The 27,049-nt window shown below is 40.1% G+C and overlaps 1 long non-coding RNA gene across 1 annotated transcript; it reads right to left on the bottom strand.

The window, feature by feature from the left end:
• Window positions 1-16,439: 16,439 nt before the first annotated feature.
• LOC141627345 (uncharacterized) lies at window positions 16,440-26,077 on the bottom strand. Its single transcript, XR_012536912.1, has 3 exons — window positions 25,790-26,077; window positions 23,889-23,955; window positions 16,440-16,594 (listed from the first exon to the last, which is right to left on the bottom strand). It is a non-coding gene; the product is annotated as an uncharacterized LOC141627345 (long non-coding RNA).
• Window positions 26,078-27,049: the final 972 nt, after the last annotated feature.

Raw genomic sequence — 27,049 nt, 5'->3', positions numbered from 1 at the left:
AATCTTTAGCACTGTTCGTTCTGGGTTCAGTTTACCCATGTTGACTGAGTTTATTTTTCCACTAGAATTTTTCTTACGGTGTAATTTCTACGAACGTTGTTGTGATGAGAGCATCACGGTGGTGTTTCTGAGTCTAGGCGATCTCTTTTTGTTTCTGTGGTCATGCCTTTTTCGCCTTTGAGTATTTTAGGCTGTAAATTTTTGATCCATCTGTTGTCACGTTAATTATTCTAGAACAAATAGGGGTGGAAAGGATAGAACCTGACTCGCGGAGCTTATTTCACTGGACCTGCCCCCACGTGATAACAGGTGGTCGCGGCGCCAGGCTTTCTGATCCTGCAAGTGGGTTAGGGACAGGAAAAATAGTACCAAATATGTTACAACCTAACAACACTTTTGCAGAGGCCTGTCCCTAGGGTCGCTGGCTAATGGAGTTGTAGGGACACTGGTTCAATTCGACATTCTGGTTCCTGCTGGCTGAAAGTTCCTGTAGCAGGGAGGAATTTAGCTCCAATAGAACAAAACTACGAGATACGGTGTTACCTGATGTTGTCTCCATTCTGGTCAGCATGGGAGAGTAGTAGGGTGTTAGGCATCCAGGGTATAGCCTGGTGTCCTCCGCTTACTACAAGCTCCAGATTGTCTCTCTGTCACTTGCTTCTGAGTTTCCATCTGGAGCACCAGCACGACGTCTAGGGATCTATGGTCTAGAGATTTTGGAGCTCATGATCTGCCCCCATCCTGGTACCTTCGAGTTTGCACCCCTGTACTGAACATTCCTGTTGGTCCATATTCTGCTGGTACACTTGTTGTTGGTACACTGCTGGTGGTTTCTGGTGCACTGACCATTCCTGCTCTGGTAGCTAGAGGTTGGAGGGATTCTGGCGTCCAGATCTGCTATAGGACTCTAGAGGAACTCTGGGGAGCAGTTCTGCTGCCGGCATCTGGATGAATTCTGGGACCAGATCTGCTGGAGGACCCTGGTAAAATCCATGTACCAGATCTGCTGGAGGACTCTGGGGAACAACGGGGACCGGATCTTCGGCCGGGAGGAGATACGGCTCACAGATAGCAAATCTCTCTTTGGATTCGGAGGATTAGGGAACTGGAGTTTCTTTGTCGGACTCAGGCCTCTGAAGGAACTTCGAGGGCCAGATCTGCTGCCGGACTTTGGGGCCAGATCTGCTGCGGGACTTCTGGAGGAACTCCGGAAGCAGATCTACTGCTGGCTCCCGGGGAGGGTCCTAGGAAGCAAATCTACGGCTGACTTCTGGAGGAACTCCGGAAGCATATCTGCTGCTGGCTTCCGGGGAGGGTCCCAGGAAGCAGATCTGCTGCTGACTTCTGGCGGAGGATCCCAGGAAGCATATCATTCTTGCGGCTCCGGGAGGGTCCGGGAAGCGGATCTACGGGTGACCACGGAGGAACTCCGGAAGCGAGATCTCGCATCGGCTCTCGGGGTGGGTCCCAGGAAGCAGATCTGCTGCTGACTTCTGGCGGAGGATCCCAGGGAGCAGATCTGCTGCTGGCTCCCGGGGAGGGTCCCAGGAAGCAGATCTACGTCTGACTTTTGGAGGAACTCCGAAAGCAGATCTGCTGCTGGATCCCGGGAAGAGTCCTAGGAAGCAGATCTGCTACTGACTTCTGGCGGAGGATCCCAGGAAGCAGATCTGCTACTGGAATCTGACGGAGGATCCTAGGAAGCAGATCTGCTACTGGCTTTCGAATGACTTCATGGATAATGATGAGATCTTGCTCGCTAGGAGACATGGCACCGGAGACTCACTTGATGACAACTTAGCTGTAGAGATCGATCACCATGCCCCACGGTGGGCGCCAAACTGTTTTGGTAAATTTCTACCAATTAGGGTTAAAGTGACCGCTCTTTTTAGCCTCGTATCGGGGGGTTAAATTATATGTGATTTGTGACGGAATATGTATGTAATTAAGACGAAATAACGATGTGAGTAAAGTAAAGGACGAAATAAGGAAATAATGACACAAGAGATTTTGGTGACGCGGAAAACCCGATGTGAGAAACAACCGCGGGGGGAGTCGGAATCCCACCAATAGTCCACTATGTAATAATCGGAGTACAAGTACAATATACAATTGTCCGGATCTGATGAGGAATAATCCGTCCGGTGAGTAAAAGAGACAGACGGAGTATTAACCGGATGACAGAGACTATTTTGTGGGTATATACGTGGAGTGCTAAGATGATGGTAATGATAAAGTAATCATTACTTGATGATGTTGGAGGGATTATTAATGTGCTTGTGGGTTTTCTTTGTACGTAGTATTTGTTGAGCAAAGTAATGGTGTACGCCGTCTAGCGTGTATTTTTGTGTGGATGAATATGGATCCCTTCTCTTACTTGTCTTCCTTGTATTTATAGTGAATAAACCCTAGTGGGTTTATTAGGGCTTCCCACTTAATTGTGTTGTTCCTCAAGGTAGAGTTTGGCAACAACTTGGACTTTCCTTATTCATAATATGGCAATAATTAGGATTTCCTTGTCTTACCCGGGATCTTATTAATATCTTAGTCCAAGTCGAACTCTTCTTCACCTGTTGTCCTTCTCCGAATTATTCTGCTTCCAGGCCTGCCTCCGATCCCTGGCTCGGTCCATGGACCCGACTCCCCAAGTATGTCATGGGTCCATTACTCATTAATTACCCACTTATCTCGTGCCACGTAGCACAGGCAAAATACGGTAATTTTGGCCCTAACAAAATCTATTCTAGAACATCACTTTGCCAACCAGGGAGTGTTCTACTGAACCACATACAACGACAACGGAGTATATTCATGAGTCATTTTATCCAATAAGTAGTAGTTTATCGAAAATTGTTGGTAATTATCAATTGAGCACTGTTTATGTCAGATGTCTAATTTAAATTAGGATCATCCTAGTTCTCTTTGAGTTACATAAATAAAAAAAGAGTATATGTCATTTTTATTAGTCACTTGTTCTACTTTTTACCTTTAACTAATAAATATACTTGAAGTACTTTAGGGTATATCTCTTTAGTGTAGATCAATCGACCTCTTAGAATCAGCCTGAACGAGGGCGTGCATTTGACCACCTTTTTCATCTCCTGTGGTGTGATAATTCCTTGATCGCCGTGTCTCTAGGTGACCTCTAGGTTTGGAGACTCAATCTTTCTACCCAATCTATCAATTTTCCATATTTCAAATGACTACCAGATTCGTCAATTTCCTAAATGAGCACAACTCTCTATCTACCCGATATGTCAATTTCTCATATCTTAAATGACTACCAGATGAGCACAAACTCATATGATCGACCATTTTATCAAATATTATATTATCATTCACTCCCATTGGTGCTAGAAAACTAGCTCGAACATATTCAAACCAGATTCTTAGTACACCCGTGTCCAAACATACCAAATAAGGCAAGGGAGCGAGCACTCCGTGCTATTTTATAGGTGACCACTAGTCCCTTGAAATGAACTAAATATGTGAGTCCAACTATCAATACAAGCTCAAAAATACTCACACCAAAGACTCTCATAAGTCAACAAAAATTCCAGTCAAAGTTGCAGTCAACTCTAGTGGCGACAAAAGTCTCAAAAAGTCAATGACAAAAATATATGATCTCAAATAGATACAAATCCATTTTCAAAAATTCAGAACCCAAAAATTACAGTCCAAGTTGCAATCAAATTGCAGACTAGTCATATTTCATTTCTCAAAAATTTACAATTCAAATTCCAAAGTACTCATTTTCCCTTTCTCAGACAAGTCAATCCACAATTACATTGTCTCCATTCCTCTTAGGACGATCCTTTCATTCACTTAGGTGAGTGACAGAGGCACACAGATCTCCAGTTTCTTCTAACACCATAGAACCTTCTACTCCATTCCATTTATCACCCTCGTTTAGCATCTAAGAATTCGGGGGATGTACACTAAGCTTATATGGTCACAAAAGTATTTTGTTTCTATGCTATTACACTACTACAGATACAGGCTATAACAAAGGGTAAAAACCGTTGTAAAAATAAAAAGCGGACATTGTTAAAGCGACCGTTGTAAAAGGTATTTACAACGGTTGGGTTATTTACTAAAACTGTTCTAGAAACTATTCACAACGGTTAAAAGCCGTTGTTGTTGCGAGTAAGTCGTTGTGGAAAGTTTGACAAACTTTTGGTGGGAAAGATATAACAACGGTTATAATATAAAAAACCGTTGTTGTATCTTTCCCACCAAAATTGTGAAGACTTTTAACAACGAGTATACGTAACATAACCATTGTTGAAATTGTTAGTAATAACGGTTTTTCTTTTAAAACCTGTTGTTGAATATTATGCGCGGGTATTTGTGAAAGGTATTTACAGCGGTTCTTCTTTTAAACCTGTTGTTGAATATTATGCACGGGTATTTGTGAATGGTATTTACAACGGTTTTTGTTTAATTAACCGTTTTTATTACATTTTCCTATTTTTTTTTTTAAATTAAATTTGTTTCATGTTATTCAAAATCATGCATATATCAGAAGCAACATATATCAGCAGCTGGGTTCATCAGAACTCAATAGATACAATTCATCTTTCAGATTTATTCCTACTAACAACAGCAGCATCATACTTACAATTTACAACAACAGTAGCATCATAATTCATACTAACAACAATTTACAATGATCATTCCCTAACTTCAACAAAAAATTTACTAAGCTGATCTGATCTAAGCTCTAAGCTAAGTATCATGCATTTAGTCTTCATTGCAATGATCTAAGACGTATTTGCTCAACATGTCCCTTACCTCGTCTATTTGCTGCTTTTTGAACTCAGGTAATAGATGTTGCGCGTTGATTACATACTGCGGAAAAAACAAAGACATACAAGACATTATTGTAACAACATACATCATTATGAAAACATTAGCTCTAATTTAAAAAAAGTAATAAACACATTATGAAATTACTAACCTTTTCTGGAATAAGGATATATCTTCGCATGATAACCTCCAAAATGAACCGACAAACGTAGTATCCACATTGTATGCTATCCAGCTGGCGAGGGACCTATATTATTACATAAAAAACGAAGAGACGAGAAGGCCCACATCAGAATCTTGCATTTTAGGTTTTGTATTTGCGCACGTATTATTATTAAAGACAGATTTTTGCACTTAAGGTATTGTATTTGAGCACATACCCCTGTTATCGTAATAAAAGTAGGGCCATCATCAGAATCTTTCGTGGGTTGATCCTCGTAAGCTCTTTTCTTCTCAAAGGCCCTTTTTTTTATAAAAAAAAAGAGGCAGAAACTCATATTTTTGGGGCAAAAATGAGCGTTTTGCTATAAATAAAAATTGAAACTTAATATTATTAAAAATAAATTCGTATTATAAATTTACTTAATAATCAAGTCCTTAAAGGTCTCGCTTGGTTCTTTATGCAAAGAATCCAACCAAAAAACTTTCTTCTTGCTCGGCATGATGGCTGCTAGCACCCAATGACTCCTACATACATTAAGAGACATCAACATTATTAACAAGTACATATATTGGTTATGAAAATGTAATTGTAGGGGGAAACGTAATGCTAATGATGTATTACCCGATTTCATTATAAGGGGCAAAAACCAGCTTTTTGGTTGTCGCCAATTGTCGTGCAATATAATCTACCCGATCTTCGAACGAAAACAACGTGATATGCATAGATAAAATATAGAGGCACAGGAATTCGTATTGATCACATGGAATCTTGTTCTCGGGGGTCACTCTCAATTTCAATATCCTACATTATTACGGTATTAATTTCGGTATTTAAAACACTATCTATTCAGAATATTGGAATATGAAATGATTTATTAAGAAACTTACTTCATCCAAACAAATAGGTGTTGGACATCAATCTCGTCAAGGCCAACCCAAATGGCTAGCAGCTCCCATGTCAGAATTGCTTCGCGCTCAACCCCTAAAATATCCTCCTTCAGCGGAATAATTATCAATTGCTCGTTTGCTATGCGATGGCTAGCCTCCGAATACAGTTTCTTCATCGTCACCATTCTTACTTTTAGCATGAATTCATTCCCAGAAAATTTAGTGGAGTTTATACTCCTAACATATTTCAGCGCGGGGAAATAACGCTTCTCTCTTTTTGTGCTACTACCACCAGCCTATACATGTAGATAATTAAAATAATAAAAAATCCAAAGGTAACATATCCTAGCTAGCTAGTTGGAGTAATAAAAATAAAAGAATACTTAACTAAATACCTCATCAACCTGCTCTTTCAATGATGTCCCCTACACAAAATTTCCATGCTTTTTAGAAATACAGAAAAAATATAAATAAAGGAAGGTTTTTCCAAAAATGGAGAAGTTAATTAAATACCTCATCAAGTTGTTGTTTCGACGAGGTAGTTGGAATGTCTGGGGATTAGGCTTTTCCGGCTTCTCGGGCTTTTTTGTTCCCTACACAAAATTTCCATGCTTTTTAGAAATACAGAAAAAATATAAATAAAGGGAGGTTTTTAAAAAAAATGGAGAATTTAATTAAATACCTCATCAAGTTGTTGTTTCGACGAGGTAGTGGGAATGTCTGGGGACTTAGGCTTATCCGCCTTCTCCGGCTTTTTTGTTCCCTACAAAAAAAAATTAACATATAAAAACATTTAACATATAAAAATTTAACATATTAGGGTATTTTTTCTAACCCCAACTGCTTTCGGTTGAGGCGGAGACGAACAAGGTAGGAAGATGTGAGATTCAGGCCATTGGATGAAACTTCCAACCGCATCTGCCAGAATGGTAATGTCATCACGAACTGGGACAGGCAGTTGAAAGTTTTAATGGCCTTTAAAGACTTGAGTTATCTCCACTTTTGTATGATTCGGCAAAAGTTTTTCGCCATGAACCAATAAAGTTTCCGCTGATTTGGTGGGCAAGTCTACGAGACCCCAGCCAACACACACAAGTGGTTTCTCGGATTTAGGGTCAGTAAGAATAACTACCCTCCTGTTTACGGCCTGAAGAATACATATACATTATATATTATATACCAAAATTTAATAAAATTCATATAAATTTAACTAATTAAAGACTTCATGCATACCTTGCCGAAAACTGTGAACTGATTTAAAGGGGATGTATGCTGCTGTTTTCCATCAGCCGTCTTCTCAAGTTGCATCCCCTGATTATTGTCAGCTGTGGTGGATAACTCAACTTGCATCTCCTTTTCAGACTCATTTACGTAATAAAATTAACCAATGGCACGATGTCAGAAGTTATAGCATTGGAGCTGGCAGGGAACACACCCCCTGATCTTACCCAAAAAAAAAATAAAAAAAAAAATAAGGAAGTCATATATTTACCTTATTGGCTTTAGTTGTTACAACTTCAGAAGTATTAGGTACCTGATCTTTCTGAATCTCGTTGACCGATACTTCATTCTCATGTATTGCCAAGGTAGTAGTGTTCTCGGCCTCTTGACCAATCTGTTGTACCTTACCCCCTTTAATGACATCCTCCATCAACTTCAATTCTTCTTCGGAAGGCTTGCCTCCAGAATTCATCTTTAGTATCACGGATGACAATAACTGAACCTGCGTGCCAAGAATGTAATGTTTTAGCAATTTGTTTAAAACAATAACATGTGAACTTAAACGAAAATAATAGAATAAATGGTACCATGTCAGCCTTAGCCTACCTTTTCTTCTTTTTCGGGGCAGTTGTCCCATAATATTTCGTGACTCCAACATGTAACGGGACGCCCCTCAATCGACCTGGATGTTCGGGTCGGCCGATCGCTCTAGCAAGAACGTCTTCACGACCATTGGGAGTGAATTTCCCTTCTTCTACCTCCTTCTTCTACCTTCTCCTATAATATATTTAATAAACTTCAAATTATATTTGTGACTAAAATAATAAAAGTTAGTAATGAACTCGTCTTAATAAAATAATGCTTACTATGTTGGCCAACACTTCCTGATCATATTTGTCACACGGCCGGGATCCTTTAGGCGTGTGCCCTTATTTATAAGTTACGTGCCGATTCAAGTCGGTCACTCCCTTTGCATGAAATGTTAGCACACTTGGACTTGATACAAATTTATATATATAAATTTGTATCAAGTCCAAGTCTTCTATCAATCAGTAACCGCCTCGAGAACCATATCATTTCCCCTTCTTGCATGAAATGTTAGCACGATTTCTTTTGCTAACGGCCTTCAAATTATATAAAAGCGCAAGTACATGAGATAATAAAAAGATTATAGAGAACTCATTAATTAAAAAAATGATAGGTAAATCATTAAAAGGTGAGGATACTTAACCTCAAACTTCTCACTAGCTCTCATCGCTTTGAAAAGATCTCATTGTTCCTGAGTGATGGCGGGACACTTGTTTGACAGTGGGCTCTTACGCATCTCCCCCGTCTTCTTGTCCACATACAACCATTCCCTACCAACGTCACACTTCCACTGCCTTAAGGCACCTCCTGCCTTATGTATTAAATACTTATCATATCATTTGGCAATATCAAAGGCTTCCTTTATACGATCCAACAATAACTGCGCCAATTTTGGATTCAAATTCCTGATTTCATCTAAATGGATAGGCACAAACTGTCTTATGCAACATCCAATCCAAGTGGATAAATGCCCCGCATTTGGACCAGTAGGGGCACCCTTCGAGTTCCATGTTATTTTAAGCGGTTGTTTAGCCGCTATAGCTGCAAGGGTTGCAGGGCACTTCGTAGCACCCCTCTCACCAGGGTTATTATCCCCATCAGGCTTATTATTCTTTTGACTTCTTTTCCGTTTTTCACCCATGATAATCCTAAAACCCTAAATATGAATGAAATAGGAAATGAACAACGACATGTAAAGTATTATCTAAAACCCTAAAGAGGAATGAAAATTAATTAAAACAATAGTTTGAGCTTCTAAAATCCTAAAACCCTAATAAGAGGAATGAAGTAGATGATGCGGGATGATAAAGATAACAAAGAAGACGAAAAACAAACAGATGAAAAACAAAAAAGATGATCTTAAAACCCTAATGACGAAACACAAAAGTGATCATACCTGATGATGATGATGATAAAGAGAACGAGCGGGATGATAAGGGATGGCAACGGAATCTGGGCGTCGGAAACTGGGCGACGACCGACAACGAGAATGTAGAAAGCGGGGAAGAGAGAATAAACTCAGGATACCAACGGTTGAACTGATGTTGTATGCTGTATACCTGTATGTGTTTGTAAATTAGTTTTTTATTAAGACAAACTATTGACAACGGGTTCTAAAAACAAACCCATTGTGATATGTTAACAATAATGGGTCAATAAAAGTCAACCGTTGTCATAACTTTATTACAATGGTCAACATATACCCGTTGCAATATATTTTCACCTAATTTGCGCCAAAATGAAATATGTCTAAAAAAGAAATGACAACGGGTAGAAGTACTACACCCGTTGTTGAAAGTAATAACAACGGGTATAAGTAATACAACCGTTGTCACTTCCTATCTCATTTTTTTTATCTAATAAGACCAATAACAACGGTTCTTGTGTTATAACCCGTTGTTGAAAGTAATAACAACGGGTAATATCAATATAACCGTTGTTATTGTTTAATACTTTTTTTTTTAAATTACTGTAATTTCATTACAGTCCAAACCTATAACAATACAGCTGTATAACGACTGTAACAGCAGAAGCACTATATACTGCAACATTAATATGAATTTCAACAACAGCATCCACAACTAATAATAAGATCAAGAAAATAAGACAACAACACCAGAATGCATACTGCATATCTACAGGATTTACCATGCCATGCAAATTTGGGAATCTTTAACAATGACCATTACTTCTATTGGCTTTTTAAAGCTACCAAATGCTAAAGACAACATACATACACTCCAGCAACACATCTCAAACTTGCTATAAATTCAGAAAAGATGCATCATATTAGCTCCCCACAACTCACAAATAAACCATCAAATTTGCTCCCCACAACTGAGAAAACAGGCATCCCTATAAATTCTGAAAATGACTCAAAATGTAGGTCGTCCATATCACTGTGTCCTGATCAATGCCCCAGGCCACATAGATATAGACAATGGAAAATTTGTTGCCAAAAGCTTTAATCCTTTGAGGAATAAGCTTATTGAGCTGGGATAATCGGTCAGCAAAGTTAAGCCACAATGGGGACCATGGGGACTCAAATGGAGTCTACTCATTCAGTTTGGAACATCACCTGCACATGCAGAATCAGCATTTAAGCTTGACATGATGTTTCAACTCAGAGGCCATGGCAGGAACAACTGGAATGCTCCGAATAGATCAACACTCGAACCATACCTCTGGGTAGCCACAGACTCGGATGCCGAGCTTCTGAAGAAGTGGGCTATGTCCAAGTGCCGTATGTTACCATCTTTGATGGGCAGTAGTCGGCCAGGTCAGAAAGCGTCGATGCCTACAACCAGGTTGTGGCTGTTTTCCAAGTAATGTACCCCTAAAACCCCAACAAAATGTGTCCGTGTCTGTGGCTGAAACTTCCAAGCAACGTCGTGTGTTATTTGTTGAGTGTCAAACTGTGTGTGTCTGTATCAGTGCTTTACGTTTGTATTAAATATGCAGTTCCTAAATACAAATATGTTCAGTGGAGATAGTTATTTAAAATAAAATTAAAACTAAAAGGAAGATATATATATTTAAAAAATAAAAAGAAAAGCTAATAACTTACATTATAGACCAACTCAGGATTGGGGACGTTTCTTGGATGTCATAGTTTCTTCGTTAACCTAAATACCTTCATCATGTTCATCACGCATATAGATGCTTTCAGTATCCTTATGATCAGTGTAAACATCGTCGAATAAGATACAGTGGTAGAGTGATCCATTCCCTCAAAAACGACATCCTGATCATCATCACCATTATCGGATGGACTACTTCTTCTACTCCTTATAGACAGTACAACAGACCACTTCTTATCCATAGGATCGGTGACATAGAACACTTGTTTAGCTTGGGATGCCATTATGAAAGGATCATCCTTATTATTAACCTTACCCAGATTGACCAACGTAAATCCCATCTTATCCTTTCGGACACAATGGATGTTGTTATCAACCCAGTTACATCGAAACAAAGTCATTATGAAATCAATGTAATCTAATACCAATATTTCTTGAATAACACCATAATAAAGGCATTTTCCCCAAATAGGCTTTTTATCTTTTGAAGTAGCAAAGTGCATTGCCTCAAATTCAGAACTCACACCACTATTTTGCATTGTGCTCAACTCATCTTGCTCGCGGGTATAAAAAGTATATCCATTAATGGCAAAACTGTTGTAAAAGGTGACTCTGACATTTGGACCTAAACCAAGACGTAGTAACCTAGGAGAGATGTCATCACCAGTTTGATTCGTACACTCTAAGACAATATTCCTAAACCACTCCCCAAACGTCTTCGTATACTCGTTTACAATCCACTTCTCGGTTTTGTTTGGGTGATCGTATTTGAGCTCATCTTTGTGTTGTTGAATATAAGGTTGCACCTCATCTTCGTTGTTTAGCACATACGTATGTGCTAAATGCAACATTTCACGTGTCACAATTTTTTCAACCCGGCCCCTAATACCTTTTTCGGTCATCCAGTCACTATGACGATTCTTAAGAACGTCAATCAACTCCTCAGGAGAGAGATGAGCGTAACAATATGAAAGAGCTTCGTCTAAAATAGCGCGTTCAACAATACAACCTTCCGGACGATACCGATTAGATGTATAGTACTTGTAGACTTTTATCAATCTTTCGAAAGGATACTGGTATCTCAAGTACACGGACCCAAGGTACAAAATATCCCTAACCAAGTGAATGGTCAGATGAATCATGATAGTGAAGAAAGAGGGTAGAAAATACATTTCCAACTGACAAAGAGAGGTTACAACGAGGTCTTGTAATGAATCCGCGTCATCGGGATCGATGACTTTCTCGCATATGGACTGGAAGAAGAGACAAAATCTAGTTATAGCATATCTTACCTTTTCAGGTAAAATGGAACGAATAGCCACAGGTAGTAATTGTTGCATCAACGTGTGACAGTCATGTGACTTTAACCCGGTGAGTTTTAGGTCTTGCATCGACACTAAGCTTTTGATGTTCGACGAATAACCATGTGGCACTTTAATTCCATTCAAGCATGCACAGAACTCTTTTTTCTCATTCCGTGAAAGGGTATAAGCTGCTGGCGGTAAAAATGTACGATTAACTCTCTTCTGTGGTGCCAACTCTAACCTAATACCCATCATTTTCATATCTTCCCTAGCTGCGGCGTTATCCTTTGTTTTACCGGGAACATTCAGAAGGGTATTGATAATATTATCACGGACATTTTTCTCAATGTGCATGAAATCGAGGCAATGCCTGACCTCCAGGTCAGGCCAATATGGAAGTTTATCAAAAAAATATGAAATCGAGGCAATGCTTTACTTTCTGATAAACTTCATGCCCACTCAAAATTCTAGGAGGTTGACGAAGTTCTTGTCTTCCATTGAATGCTTTCTGCATCTTGCGATAACAATGGTGATGATACAAGAACCTCCTATTTCCCATATACACATACTTACGATAAGACTTCAAGTATTCAGACTCGATATCCTCCCCACACAATTGACAGGCCTCTTTCTCATGAACTGTGTGCCCAGAAAGGTCGCCATAAGCCGGATAGTCAGATATTGTACACAATAACATCGCTCTCAAATTGAAAGTTTCGTTCTTATATGCATCAAATACTTCTATCCCACTATCCCATAACATTCGCAAATCATCTAGAAGAGGTTCCAAATAGACATCTATATCATTTCCAGGTTGTTTAGGGCCGGAAATTAACAACGACAACATCAAATGCTTTCTTTTCATGCACACATATGGAGGTAAGTTATAAATAGCCAACACTATTGGCCAAGTACTATGTTGGCTACTCATGTTTCCATGTGGGTTCATTCCATCAGTGGACAACGCTAGACGTAAGTTTATAGGTTCATTTCCGAACTCGGAATACTTAGCGTCGAACAATTTTCATTGCATACCATCTGCCGAGTGTCTTAGCTTTCCATCATTTATTCTTCCAGTTTCATGCCAAGTTAACATTTTTGAATCATTGAGATTCGCATAAATCCTTATGAAACTTGGTATCACTGGAAAATACCACAACACCTTAGCCGGGATCCCTTTCTTATCCTTATAACGCCACTCCAAACATTTAGGGCAATTGGTTAAGTTTTGATATAATTTACGATATAATATGCAATAATTTGGACATGCATGTATTTTCTCATATTTCATACCCACTCCTCTTATTAGTTTTTTAGCCTCATATGTCTTAACAGGTAGAACATTACCATCTGGAAGCAACTCCTTTATTAAGGCTAAAAAACTAGTGAAACACGTGTCACTCACCCCATTTGCCCCCTTGATATTATACAATTCACCACAGCCGACATTTTTGTGAACTTACAACCAGGATACAGAGGTGCTTCAGACTCACACAACTTCTCATACATGTTCTTAAGGTCATCCCAATTAATAGTGTCATCACCTACATCTTCAAAACCATTCGACTCATCATCATTCTCTTCATTATCTATAGACCCAACATTCAACTTGTCTGCTTCCAACTCTTCCAACTCAAAAAACTCGGCAAACTCAGGATCATCAGTTAGCCTTTTGTATACCTCAGCATCATCTTCTTCAAAGCTATTCTCGTCCTCTAATGGTTCCCCATGAAAAATCCAACGTGTATAGGATCGACTAAATCTCCATTTTTCTAGGTGTATTTTAACGTCCGGAAAAGCCATATACCTAATATTACCACATCTTTCACAAAGACATGGAATACTAGAAGAACCTTTGAAATTGTTCGCAACGACTTCATAAAATTTAGCTAAACCATCCTTATAGTTGGGGTCACTCATATTTGCAGCAATCATCCAAGTTCGAGTCATTTTCTACATTCGTAATATATAGGCAACTAATACAGAAAATCCAATAATAGGCAAACAAATAAATGAAATTTAGGAAATCAATTAAGCTAACAAATTAGATAATACCCAACAAATTCACAAATTCAAAAATAATCAACATTAATAGGCCAGGAAATTGAACAATCCTATATCTATATATAGCTTGAAAATCTTAATAAGAAATAGTTAATTAGCTAAGAAACATATATACCTGATTTATAAACACGATGAGGGAGAGAAGACGGTGACAACAGTGACGGAGATGAAGACAGAGAGAGATGATCAGGGAGGAATGGAGGATGGTATTTGTGTAGCAGTATTAGCTTGTGTTTGTGTTTTATAGCGTATAACAGAATAAAGCGATATGTTGTTCTTTAAATCTTCATAACTTCAATAACAACGGTCATTGCGTCTACAACCGTTGTTAAAACTTAATAACAACGGGTTCTAATACAACCGTTGTAATTACTTTTCACTAATTTTGCGCCAAATTTTTACAACGGTTATACTGTATTATAGAGTAAACTGTTGTTATTAGTTTTAATAATTACAACGGTTGTGCAAGTGTGACCCGTTGTTAAAACTAATAACAACGATAAATAAAACATAACCGTTGTAATTAAGTTTAGTAAAATTTCGCGCAAAGATAATTATCCATTCTACAACGTCTTTTGGTGATTTTCGTGAATAAGCGTTGTTAAAGAGCCGTTGTAGTTGCCTGGATTTGTAGTAGTGTTAGTGTTGCTTAATTAGTATAGCTTGTTACTTTAAAGAGGGCAGAACTCATCAAAGAATAACTCAAATTAACAAGTCAAATAAAAATGATAAATATTCTCCACATCAGAGATACTTTCAAAGTAAAAATGTCCAGTCAGTGTCTAGTCTTTCTACTTGGATCACATTTGGGTCAGACCCCATCTTTTTCAAAAAATCTTTTCAAAAATTGGATAATCATTTTAACTGTTTTCGAAAACACTTCATTCTGCATTCATCACATGCATTTGAGTTCTAATCCAGCTAGGTGTCACATATTTATCACTAACTACTCCAGTTTTGTCACTAACTACTCCTAGTCGACTATTTTGTCATTCATCTTCCAGATTCATCCAAAGTGGGGGCTTTCGCAAAAAGTCTCATCTCTTCGTAAAATAAAATTTTACCAGTTTCAAAATCAATCAAAAATTTCCCAGCCCTTTTCGTGAAATAAAATTTTGCGATTTTCAAATTCAACTTATTTAGAAATAAAATTTTGAAATTCATCCTGGTCGGCAGGCCCTGACATGCATTTGAGTTCTTAAAATAAAACTTTCTGAACTTGTCTTTTTGCGAAATAAAATTTTGCAATTTTCAAATCAATTGGTCGGCAGGCCCTGACATGCATTTGAGTTCTTAAAATAAAATTTTCTAAACTTGTCTTTTTGCGAAATAAAATTTTCAAATCAATTGGTCGGCAAGCCTGACATGCATTTGAGTTCGTAAAATAAAATTTTCTGAACTTGCATTTTGCAAAATAAAATTTTGCAATTTTCAAATCAATTGGTCGGCGGGCCCTGACACGCGTCCTAGCTTATAAAATCAGATTTTATGTTCTAATCCAGCTTCGTTCACCTGCGCAGCTAAGCAAATAAAAAAATGCTTTGTTCACCTGCAAAGCTAAGCAGTCCAGTTTTGTTCACCTGCAAAACTAAGCAATCTTATTTCGTTCACCTGCGGAATAATTTCAAAATCCAGTTTCGTTCACCTGCGAAACTAAGCAATCTCATTCCGTTCACCAGCGGCATAAATTAAAAATCCAGTTTCGTTCCCCTGCGAAGCTAAGCAAAAATCAAGCTTTGTTCACCTGCAAAGCTAAGCAATCCAGCTTCGTTCACCTGCGAAACTAAGCAATCCAGCTTCGTTCACCTGCGAACCTAAGAATCCTTTGGTCGGCGGGCCCTGATACGTATTCGAGCTTGTGAAATAAGAATTTTGCAGGTTCACCACTAAACGAAACAAAGTTTTGCTTTTCCAGATCCAGACCAATGAACCTATAGCAGTTCTGAAATACCAGATTCCAAACCAGCTAAACAAAGTTTGGTTATTCCAGATTCCACACAAGCAAAACAAAGTTTTGCTTTACCAGATTCCAGACCGGCGAAACAAAGTTTTGCCATGCCAGTATCCAAATTGGTGAGAAAAAGTTTTACCAGCTTCATTCCAGATTAGTGAAACAAAGTTTTGCTAAGCCACTCCAGTTTCCAGCTACTCTAGACAGGTAATGTAAGAGGCCTAGTGTGACACCCCCATACTCCGAGTGCCTTACCAGGACCACTCAGGTATAAAGATGTCACCATCTCGGTTTCCCGAGGCAATGATAATCAAAAGAAAATAAAGAAACAACATTTAAATAGTATAAAGTTTAGTGAATACAATCCAAAACCAACTGATAAAAATACGGTTACATTTTCTTAAACCAACTGATGATCAACTAAATAAAATGTCTGACAAACTATCAAGCTACAGCGGAAGACTCTATCATCTCGTGGTGACTCATCCCAGCTAGCCCATATGTCTCGAATCATACCTGCTCAACAACTGCTCACCATCCCCGCATCGATCACCACAGTTTTTCAAAACAAAAACGGGGTCAGTACTATCACACAATCATATATATAATCACTATATGACAGAAACCAACACATCTCAACCGTCACATAACCCAAACTCCATAATCACTCCTCACCATTGACTTCACACTAAAGTGTGTAGTCCTGCCAGAGTACCCGTCGCAACAGGTTACTCCACTCCGCCAGTGGGGGACCGCAGCCGTTCCCACCTAAGCCCCGCTCATACAAAAACTAACACAAATCCCCAATCTCCCAAATTAGGGTTTAAACCAACTTGATTAAATAATATAAAATCGGTACGTAGATCTTACCCTCGACGCAAGTATCACAAAGATGTAAAGAACGAAGAAATTCGACCTCTCAAGCTCCGGGATTTGTCAATAACACGGATGAATGCGAAGAACGTAACTTAAATCTCTTTTCAATGTAGTTAGGTTTGTAAAAGTGTATTATGAAGATGACGGAACGATTTAAATACTAATCCGTGTTATTAACAAAACCCGATAAAACATCACCCGTAAACCGAGCTACTCGATCGAGTAGCTGACGTACTCGATCGAGTGCCACTTACTCGATCGAGTACCCAGGATGCTCGATCGAGTACCCAATAGGCAGAATACTTTTCTAAAAACCAAAACACTCTTACTCGACAGAGTAAGACCCACTCGATAGAGTACCCAGAGGCTCATAAAACCGTAGTATTACAGTCTTCCCTCCTTAGAAAGAACTTCGTCCCCAAAGTTCAAACCACAAAAAAACAAAACATACCACCACACTCCCGACAAAACAACCAAAACAAAACTCAACATAAAAACATGCTACCAATCAAACTCAACCCGACTCAAACCACTAAAAAACATACCGACACAACACAAAAAGGGTGTAAAAACTCTTTGCGATCATCCCCTACCCCCTAAAAGAAACAAGGTTACGTCCCCGTAACCATACATACCTGATAAAAAAGGAAAGGGTAACGCTCTCTCATGGCCTCCTCTGCCTCCCGTGCAGCTTCCTCTACCTCATCATTAGACCAAAGGATCTTAAGCAAAACTGTCTCACCACTCCTAGTCTTCCTAAACTTCCGGTCAAGAATCTGATTAGGCACCTCAAGATAAGACAACGACTCATCTAGCTCTATGCTCTCTGCCTCTAACACATATGACGGATCACTCACATACTTACGCAACTGAGATACATGAAACACGTTATGTACCCTATCCAAAGAAGACGGTAAAGCCAAACGATAAGCAACCTCTCCAACCCGGTCTAGGATCTCATATGACCCTATGAACTTCTAACTCAGCTTGCCTCTCTTCTCAAACCTCATAACCCCACGCATAGGAGACACCTTCAGAAGAACCTTGTCCCCAACCTGAAACTCGATATCCCGGCGAGGTAGATCTCCATAACTCTTTTGCCTATCCTGAGCTGCTCTCATCCTTTCCCTGATCATCTTTATCTGCTCAACCATCTCATGTACCATCTCTGGTCCTAAACCACTGCCTCTGCACTGTCATCCCAACAAATGGGACTCCTACATCTCCTCCCATATAAGGCCTCAAATGGCGCCATGCCAATACTAGTGTGATAGTTGTTGTTGTAAGAAAACTCAATCAAATCCAACCTCTGTTCCCAGCTACCACCAAAATCCATCACACAAGCTCATAACATATCCTCAAGAGTCTTGATTGTTCTCTCAGTCTGACCGTCTGTTGCATGATGAAATGTTGTACTCATCTTCAATGTCGTTCCCAAAGATTCCTGCAACTCTTCCCAAAACCTTGAGATAAACCTCGCATCTCTGTCAGATACTATGTCTTTAGGCACCCCATGTAACCTTAACACATGCTTCCGATAAGCCATAGCTAATTGTGCCTTAGTCCATGTATCTTTCATTGGCACAAAATGAGCTGACTTGGTCAGTCGATCCACTATAACCCATATCATGTTGTTACCCTGCTGACCCTTTGGCAAACCCACGATAAAATCCATAGAGATGGATTCTCACTTCCACTCAGGTACCTCAAGAGACTTAATCTTACCTTGTGGTCATCGCTATTCCCCTTTAACTCTCTGACATGTCAAACAACGGGCCACAAACTAAGCTGTTTCTTTCTTCATCCCAGGCCACCAGAACGTCTTCTTTAAGTCCTTGTACAACTTGTCACCCCCTGGATGTACCGAATATGGTGTACAATATGCCTCTGTCATGATTGTCTTTTTCAGCTCCTCATCATTAGGGACACACCACCTCCCATCAAACCTCAAACTACCGTCTGTATGAATAGAGAATCTAGACACTGTCCCTTTCTCTACTCCAGCTCTCCACTCTACCATCTTAGGATCCAACACCTATTTACCTCGAATATCATCATATAGATCAGGCTGCACTGTCAAATCTCCCAAGGCATCCCCTCTCTGCATCATATGTATCCCAAACCTCTCAATCTCATCTCTCAACCTCATCAAAGATATAGTTGTGCACAAGGAATGTACACTCTTCCTGCTCAAAGCATCTGCAACTACATTGGCTTTACCTTCATGGTAGATAATATCCATGTCATAATCGTCAATCAACTCCATCCACCTCCTCTGTCTCATGTTCAACTCCTTTTGAGTGAAGATGTACTTGAGACTCTTGTGATCTGAGAATACCTTAAAGGTCGCCCCATAAAGGTAATGTCTCCAAATCTTGAGAGAAAACACCACTGCACCTAACTCTAGATCGTGTGTAGTATAATTCTCCTCATAAGGTTTCATTTGCCTAGAAGCATAGGCAATGACTTTACCGTTCTGCATCAGCATACACCCCAACCCATTCTTCAAGGCATCTGTATAAACCTCGAAGTTCTCACTCCCTTCAGGCAATGCTAAGATAGGAGCAGTGGTCAAACGCTCCTTTAATGTTTGGAACGCCGTCTCACAACTCTCATCCCAACGAAACCTGTTCTCTTTCCTCATCAAAGTTGTCATAGGTCTAGCAATCTTGGAGAAATCCTTCACGAACCGTCTGTAGTATCCAGCTAAACCCAAGAAACTCCGGATCTCAGCTACATTCTTCGGTGCTTCCCACTTGGTAACTGCCTTAATCTTTGCCGTATCCACAGCTACCCCATCCTTAGAGATCACATGTCCCAGAAAAGCAACTTTCTCTAACCAGAACTCACGGTTGACTGACTTAGCATACAACTCATGCTCCCTCAAGGTCTGCAGCACAATCCTCAGATGTTCCTCATGTTCCTCCTTAGTCTTGGAGTAGACTAAGATGTCATCGATGAAAACCACCACAAAGTTGTCCAAAAACTGACTGAAAACTCTATTCATCAAATCCATAAACACAGCCGGTGCATTAGATAACCCAAAATGCATTACCACATACTCATAATGGCCATACCTCGATGTGAAAGCTGTCTTTGGTATGTCCACCTCTCTAATCTTCACCTGATGGTACCCCGACCTCAAATCAATCTTGGAAAAGACTGATGCACCACTCAACTGATCAAACAGGTCATCTATCCTTGGCAAAGGATACTTGTTGTTCACCGTCACTAGGTTCAGCTCCCTGTAATCTATGCACAACCTCAAACTCCCATCTTTCTTTTTCACAAAAAGAACTGGTGCTCCCCACGGTGATACTAGGTCTAATGTATCCCTTCTCTATCAGATCATCTAACTGTTTCCTGAGCTCCTCCAACTCCTTAGGACCCATCCGGTACGGTGCCTTAGAGATTGGCCCCGTCCCCGGTTTCAGCCCAACCGTGAAATCTATCTCCCTCTTCGGCGGCAACCCCGGAATATCCTCTGGAAAGACATCTGAAAAATCCCCCACCACTGGTATCTGATAAACTGTCGGACTCTCTATCCGGTCATCTCTCACATAGCACAAGATCAACGGGCACCCCTTCCTCAGATAGGACTTCAAAGTCACAGCTGCAATCAACTTAACTTTGGGTTTGACAACAAACCCACGATAAGACACACTAATGCCTTAGGACCTCTCAAAGACACTTTATTTTGATGACATTATATCTTTGCTTTGTACTTCCCTAACCAATCCATTCCAACTATCATCTCAAAACCGTTTAAAGGAAACTCTAGCAAGTCTACAGGTAGATCAACTTGCCCAACTATCATAGATACATATCTAAACAACCTCCCACATGTTACAGACTCTCCCGAAGGTATAAAAACTTGCTCACTTACAGACTCATACTCTCTCAAACCCAACTGTTTAACATGACTCGAAGATACAAACGACTGCGACGCCCCTGAATCAAACAAAACAAAGGTGTAAACACCATTAACAAGAAAGGTACCAGTGATAACATGTGCGTCGTCCTCAACTGCTTGTTTCTCCATCATAAACAGCTTTCCACTGGTCTTCTGCCCACCTCCTTGGACAGTACTGGCAAAGGTAGTCGGCTTAGCACCCGACCCCTGGCTGTGGTTGGTGTTCGTAGCTGGCTTCTGATAAGAATTACCGCCATTGCGGTTACCTCCCCCGTTGTTGCTCTGACCTCCCCGGTTGTTCCATGACACAGCCGGTCTGTTGCTCGCAAAACTCTGTGCCGGCCCCTGAGAAAAAATCCTCTGTCCCGACCTCTGGTAACCCCCTTTCGCCGCACTGGTGCACTCATGTCTCTTGTGGCCTACACCGCCACAGTTAAAGCAGGCCACACCCCAACTACCACCACTACTACCACGGCCACGCCCGTATGAAGCCCCAGCATTAAACCCTGAACTAGAAGAATATACTCTAGCCTGAGTGTGGTTGCCTTTCTTGTAGCTAGATGGGCCACCACCCTCGCTCTAAGCCTTTCTTTTCTCAACACCTCTCTCCCGGGCCATCTCTACCAACCTCTCAGCTCTCCTAGCCCTCTCATAAGCTTCTTTAACATCAGTAAGGACTCTCACGGGTAACTTATCCATTATCTTGGGGGTCAACCCCTTCTCGAACCTCAGAGCTAGGTTCTCCTCACTCAATCCCATATCCTCAGCATATCTAGACTTCTCATTAAACTGCTAGTAGTACTCAGCCACAGACATCTCAGAGGTCATCTTAAACCCATCAAACTCCTCCCTAAACTTACTCCTCACATGCTCCGGCACGAACTCCCTCTTCATAGCTTTCCTAAACTCTTCCCAAGGGATAGCAGGCGGCCTCTGCTTCTCATACATCTCTCTAGCACTCATTTTCACCTTATTCCACCACTCTCATGCTGCCTCCCTAAAGTAGAACGCATCTTGTTCTACCCTCATCTCATCCGGACAATGTACCAGATCCAGAATATTCTCCATCTCACGATGCCAACTGTCAAGAAGAGTTGGCTCCCCGGTTCCCTTATACTTTTTCGGGTTAAATCTCGCTATATAGAGACTGATCATAGAGTGATCAACCTCCTTATCTTTCCCCACTCTCTTTAGGGCCTCCGTAAGAGCATCTTGATGCTCTAACATCTTAACTATATCGTCAACGTTCATGCTCTCAGCTCTCGCATACAAAGCGGTTTTCTTTGGCGGCATCTTGAAACTATATAAGAAAAGGTAGATATAAACATACATACTATAACCCAAAATAATAAAAACAAATTTGCCAGAACCCACTCGATCGAGTGCCAAAACCTACTCGATCGAGTTGAGGCTACTCGATCGAGTGCCCAACATACTCGATCGAGTGCCCGGGCTCGGACCCCAAACGGACCTTCCGATCTCTAACATACTCGACCGAGCTGACCAGCCACTCGATCGAGTGCCCTCTACTCGATCGAGTGCCCCTATGTACTCGATCGAGTACCCCAAAATACGGTTCTGACCATAAAAACGTCAACTATCCACTCGATCGAGTCAGACCCACTCGATCGAGCACCTCACCCACTCGATCGAGTGCCCCCCACTCGATCGAGTGCCCCTCACTCGATCGAGTGACCCCCACTCGATCGAGTCATGCAGACTCGTGATTTCTACCCGCATGTTATCTCACTTCCCAATCTTACATATATTACCACACTTTCAATACTATCACAAATACTCATGTTTTCTAGCGATTCTATACACAATCAACGAACAATTCTACTCATGTTATCAAATTGCCACGTTATAAACAACCAATATGCTTTTCATTCAATTTACATATAAAACATATCTCTTCTTTTTTAACCATACTTTCAATTCTCCACTTCCAACATCCAACAGTTCACAACACACACCGTTATGCACACATTTGAACCAACAGACAACACATACGACCTTGACACATACCCCACTTGTGACCAGTTCAAAATTGCAGGGCGAGTTCGCGACTTTAGGACGTCTCCCAAGCCTTTGCATTAGCTCCTACAACTTTTACCCCGGCTTCATTTTTAATTGACTCCCTATATTCATTAAATTCATTAGTTACAGGTTTCAGGATCGTCGCTCTGATACCACTTTGTGACACCCCCATACTCCGAGTGCCTTACCAGGACAACTCAGGTATAAAGATGTCACCATCTCGGTTTTCCGAGGCAATGATAATCAAAAGACAATAAAGAAACAACATTTAAATAGTATAAAGTTTAGTGAATACAATCCAAAACCAACTGATAAAAATACGGTTACATGTTCTTAAACCAACTGATGATCAACTAAATAAAATGTCCGACAAACTATCAAGCTACAAACGGAAGACTCTATCATCTCGTGGTGACTCATCCTAGCCTAGCCCATATGTCTCGACTCATACCTGCTCAACAACTGCTCACCATCCCCGCATGGATCACCACAGTTTTTCAAAACAAAGACGGGGTCAGTACTAATCACACAATCATATATATAATCACTATAAGACATAAACCAACACATCTCAACCGTCACATAACCCAAACTCCATAATCACTCCTCATCACTGACTACACACTAAAGTGTGTAGTCATGCCAGAGTACCCGTCGCAACAGTTACTCCACTCCGCCTTGATGGGGGACCGCAGCCTGCGTTCCCACCTAAGCCCCGCTCATACCATAGAGCGCATAACCCAAATCCATTAATGTGCACATCCCTTCTGTGGCGGGTTCCACAGAAGGCGAATAATGGGCATGAAGCCACTCCCGCAAGTGACCCCACTCAGCCAGGGACGCACCCCGAATACCACAGACAGATACAAACAATTACAACTATCAACAGTAACCAATTCCCACAACCGTCACAATACGAATACGATATTATACAACAATCACAACCAACAACCAACACATTATGTGACTAATACTGAGTAGGGAAACCCTACCTGGAATGCAACACACGCAGACGATCTCAACAGCTGTATCAAAAAGCCTCCTCTACGAATCCTCCTCCTAACATATCATCACATAATCACTAACCATACAAAACCTAACACAAATCCTCAATCTCCCAAATTAGGGTTTAAACATACTTGATTAAATAATATAAAATCGGTACGTAGATCTTACCCTCGACGCAAGGATCACAAAGATGTAAAGAACGATGAAATCCGACCTTTCAAGCTCCGGGATTTGTCAATCACACGGATGAATGCGAAGAACGTAACTTAAATCTCTTTTCAATGTAGTTAGGTTTGTAAAAGTGTATTATATGAAGATGACGGAACGATTTAAACACTAATCCGTGTTATTAACAAAACCCGACAAAACATCACCCGTAAACCGAGCTACTCGATCGAGTAGCTGACGTACTCGATCGAGTACCCAGGATGCTCGATCGAGTACCCTACATGCATAATACTTTTCTAAAAACCAAAACACCCTTACTCGACAGAGTAAGGCCCACTCGATAGAGTACCCAGAGGCTCATAAAACCGTAGTATTACACCCAGGTACGTTTCTTAACCTTTTTCTGTCCCGACCGGACTGCTTTGACCTTCGTCTTACTCAGACTCGGTCAAAGTGGGGGCTTCCGTAGACATCTGAAAGTTGTCTACTAGCCTTACGAGTACCCGATAATGAGGCTACTTTAATGACTAAATGAAAATTAACGATGTTATAGTTGACGGCTTTTTACGCTTATAACCCACATTGACTACACCGGTAATCTATTTGTACCATATTGTCGATTTTGGCCCATGGAAGTGTATAGATGTGCTGACCCTTACCATTCCTGTAATACACTAGTACCCACTTGTGATTGGATTAGGTGAATAAAAGATTTCACAAATTCTCATTATAGACGGACATTATCCGTCTATACGTATAGACGGATATCATTTCTCCTCACAAAATACCCATTTGCCATAAAGTGGGAAGCACATGGGGGTGCCCCACCTTATCTCCCCTACCCATTTTATTAGAGGTCTTTACCCATCTATTCACCCCACCCGTCTATACCAAAACCTATTGGATTTCACATAAATGTAGGATCCAACAATCATGTTGCACATGAGTCATGACAGCATTTCACTACAATGCAAAGACACGGACAAGTAATTTTATATGATACAAATTATACATCTCTAGATTCCAGCTTTTTGATACCTCGTCCTAAGGCTAGTATAAATACTGCCAAGTCTGTCACAATTGAAGGGGCATCTGATATACACAAGACCGTTCCAAAAATTATATACTTTTCATAGTCTCAAATATACGATCTCAGATTCAAAATGAAATCACAAATTTCAAATTAAATTGTCCCAGGTCCATACATGTGCATAGGAGCCGTTAATTTACGATAAAGTCAAAATTCATTAATAGTCAACATCTACATAGGCTTGACGGTACCAATATCAAATAAATTTTCTTTTCTTTTCTTATTTCGTTCTCTTATTTATTTCCTTTATTATCGTATTATTTGTATTATTGTGCGTAAACTAACCATTTAACTTGTCCTTATAAATAATTGTATAAAGTTTGTTTATAACTTTATTTTCTTTGTCTTAATTTCGTCAAATATATAATATTACAAATAAATAGTAGAGGTCGTCAGTTTGATAGACCCACGGTTCGGGTGCCTAACACCTTCTCTGACCGTACCTTTACCCCCGAATCCGCAATCTTTGGTTCAGATCAGAGTGACGGATCAGTCCCCAATCCAGGGATCAAAAGGGGCATTTTCCGTTAAATTTGTTTTTGTATGTTTTTTTATAAAACTTACTGACGACTCCATATTATTTATTTACGTATTTTAAAAAAGCAGATTTTTTTTCAGGGATCTTACAATAGCCGCCGTCGAGCCAAATTCGACCACCGTCTCCATCTTCAATCGAATCCTGACTCGCATTGCCACTACCATAGCCCAGTTTTCAATTCACCTCCACTCAACCTCCATCTCAACGAGCACCGCATCTCCACCACACTGCCATCAGCCTATTCCGTATCCTGCGGGTTTTTTATTTGATTGGGTTGATTAATTGACTGAATTGGCTGAGTTTTGAGAAGAATGAAGCGGAGATGAAGAAAGACGTCTTTGCCCCTATTTAAGTGATGCTGCGTTTTGTTAAATGTTCCTGTCGTTTCATCTATTTTGTTTGAGCTATATAAAGACAAAGCAACATTTAGACAGCTCACCAACCTTTTACATTTAGACGCAACCAAAAGAACATTAGGGGCCAAATTGATAAATTGGTAAAAAAAGTAAGGGGTTATGGATAAATTGGTAAAAAAAGTTTGTCTTTGGATAAATCGGTAAAAAAAAATGATGGGTTAGACAAATACACCAAAAAATAAGTAGTCATCCAAATAATTAGTGTGTAATCAATTACTTACCCAATTCCGAGTCTGTTTGTCGATCAGGTATGTTTCGGGCAGCGGTGTTTGTTGGACGAGTCTGTTTCAGAGTAAGCGGGTAGGTTATTTCGGGTCGGGAATTTTTCGGGTAGCAGTGTTTGTTGGTCGGGTCTGTTTCGGGTTAAGCGGGTAGGGTTATTTCGGTCCAGGTCATTTTCAGGCCAATAATTAAGAGAAAAAAAAGTGCATTTTAGATTATTACCTATTTATAGTTTAGTTTTAATGATTAGTTTTTTATTGCAACGTAAATAATTTAATTGTGATTTCATACGGTCATTTAGAGTTATGTTTATCGGGTCATTTTCGAGTTGGGTGTTTTCAGATCGGGTTATTTCGGGTCGGGTCTGTTACGTGTCAACAAAGCTCGGGTCGTGGTCGGGTCGGGTCAATTCTGATTCTGAGTCATATTCGGGCTCCCAAAAATGCAATCTCTTTCATGAACTATTAAAAACTAACCTAAATTGAATGCGATTCAACACTAACCTCTTGCTCCCCGAAATTTACCCGGCCAACAGACCGAAATTGGTAAGTAACTAATTACACACTAGTTATTTGGATGATTACTTATTTTTTGGTGTATTTGTCCAATTCATCATTTTTTTTTTACCAATTTGTCCAAAAATAAACTTTTTTTACCAATTTGTCCATAACCCCTTACTTTTTCTTACCAATTTGTCAATTTGGCCGAACA

The sequence above is a fragment of the Silene latifolia genome, chromosome Y, assembly GCF_048544455.1.
Source record: "Silene latifolia isolate original U9 population chromosome Y, ASM4854445v1, whole genome shotgun sequence".
Taxonomy (NCBI): Eukaryota; Viridiplantae; Streptophyta; class Magnoliopsida; order Caryophyllales; family Caryophyllaceae; genus Silene; species Silene latifolia.
Note: the sequence above shows the minus strand (reverse complement) of the source record. Positions and strands in the feature narration are given on the sequence as shown.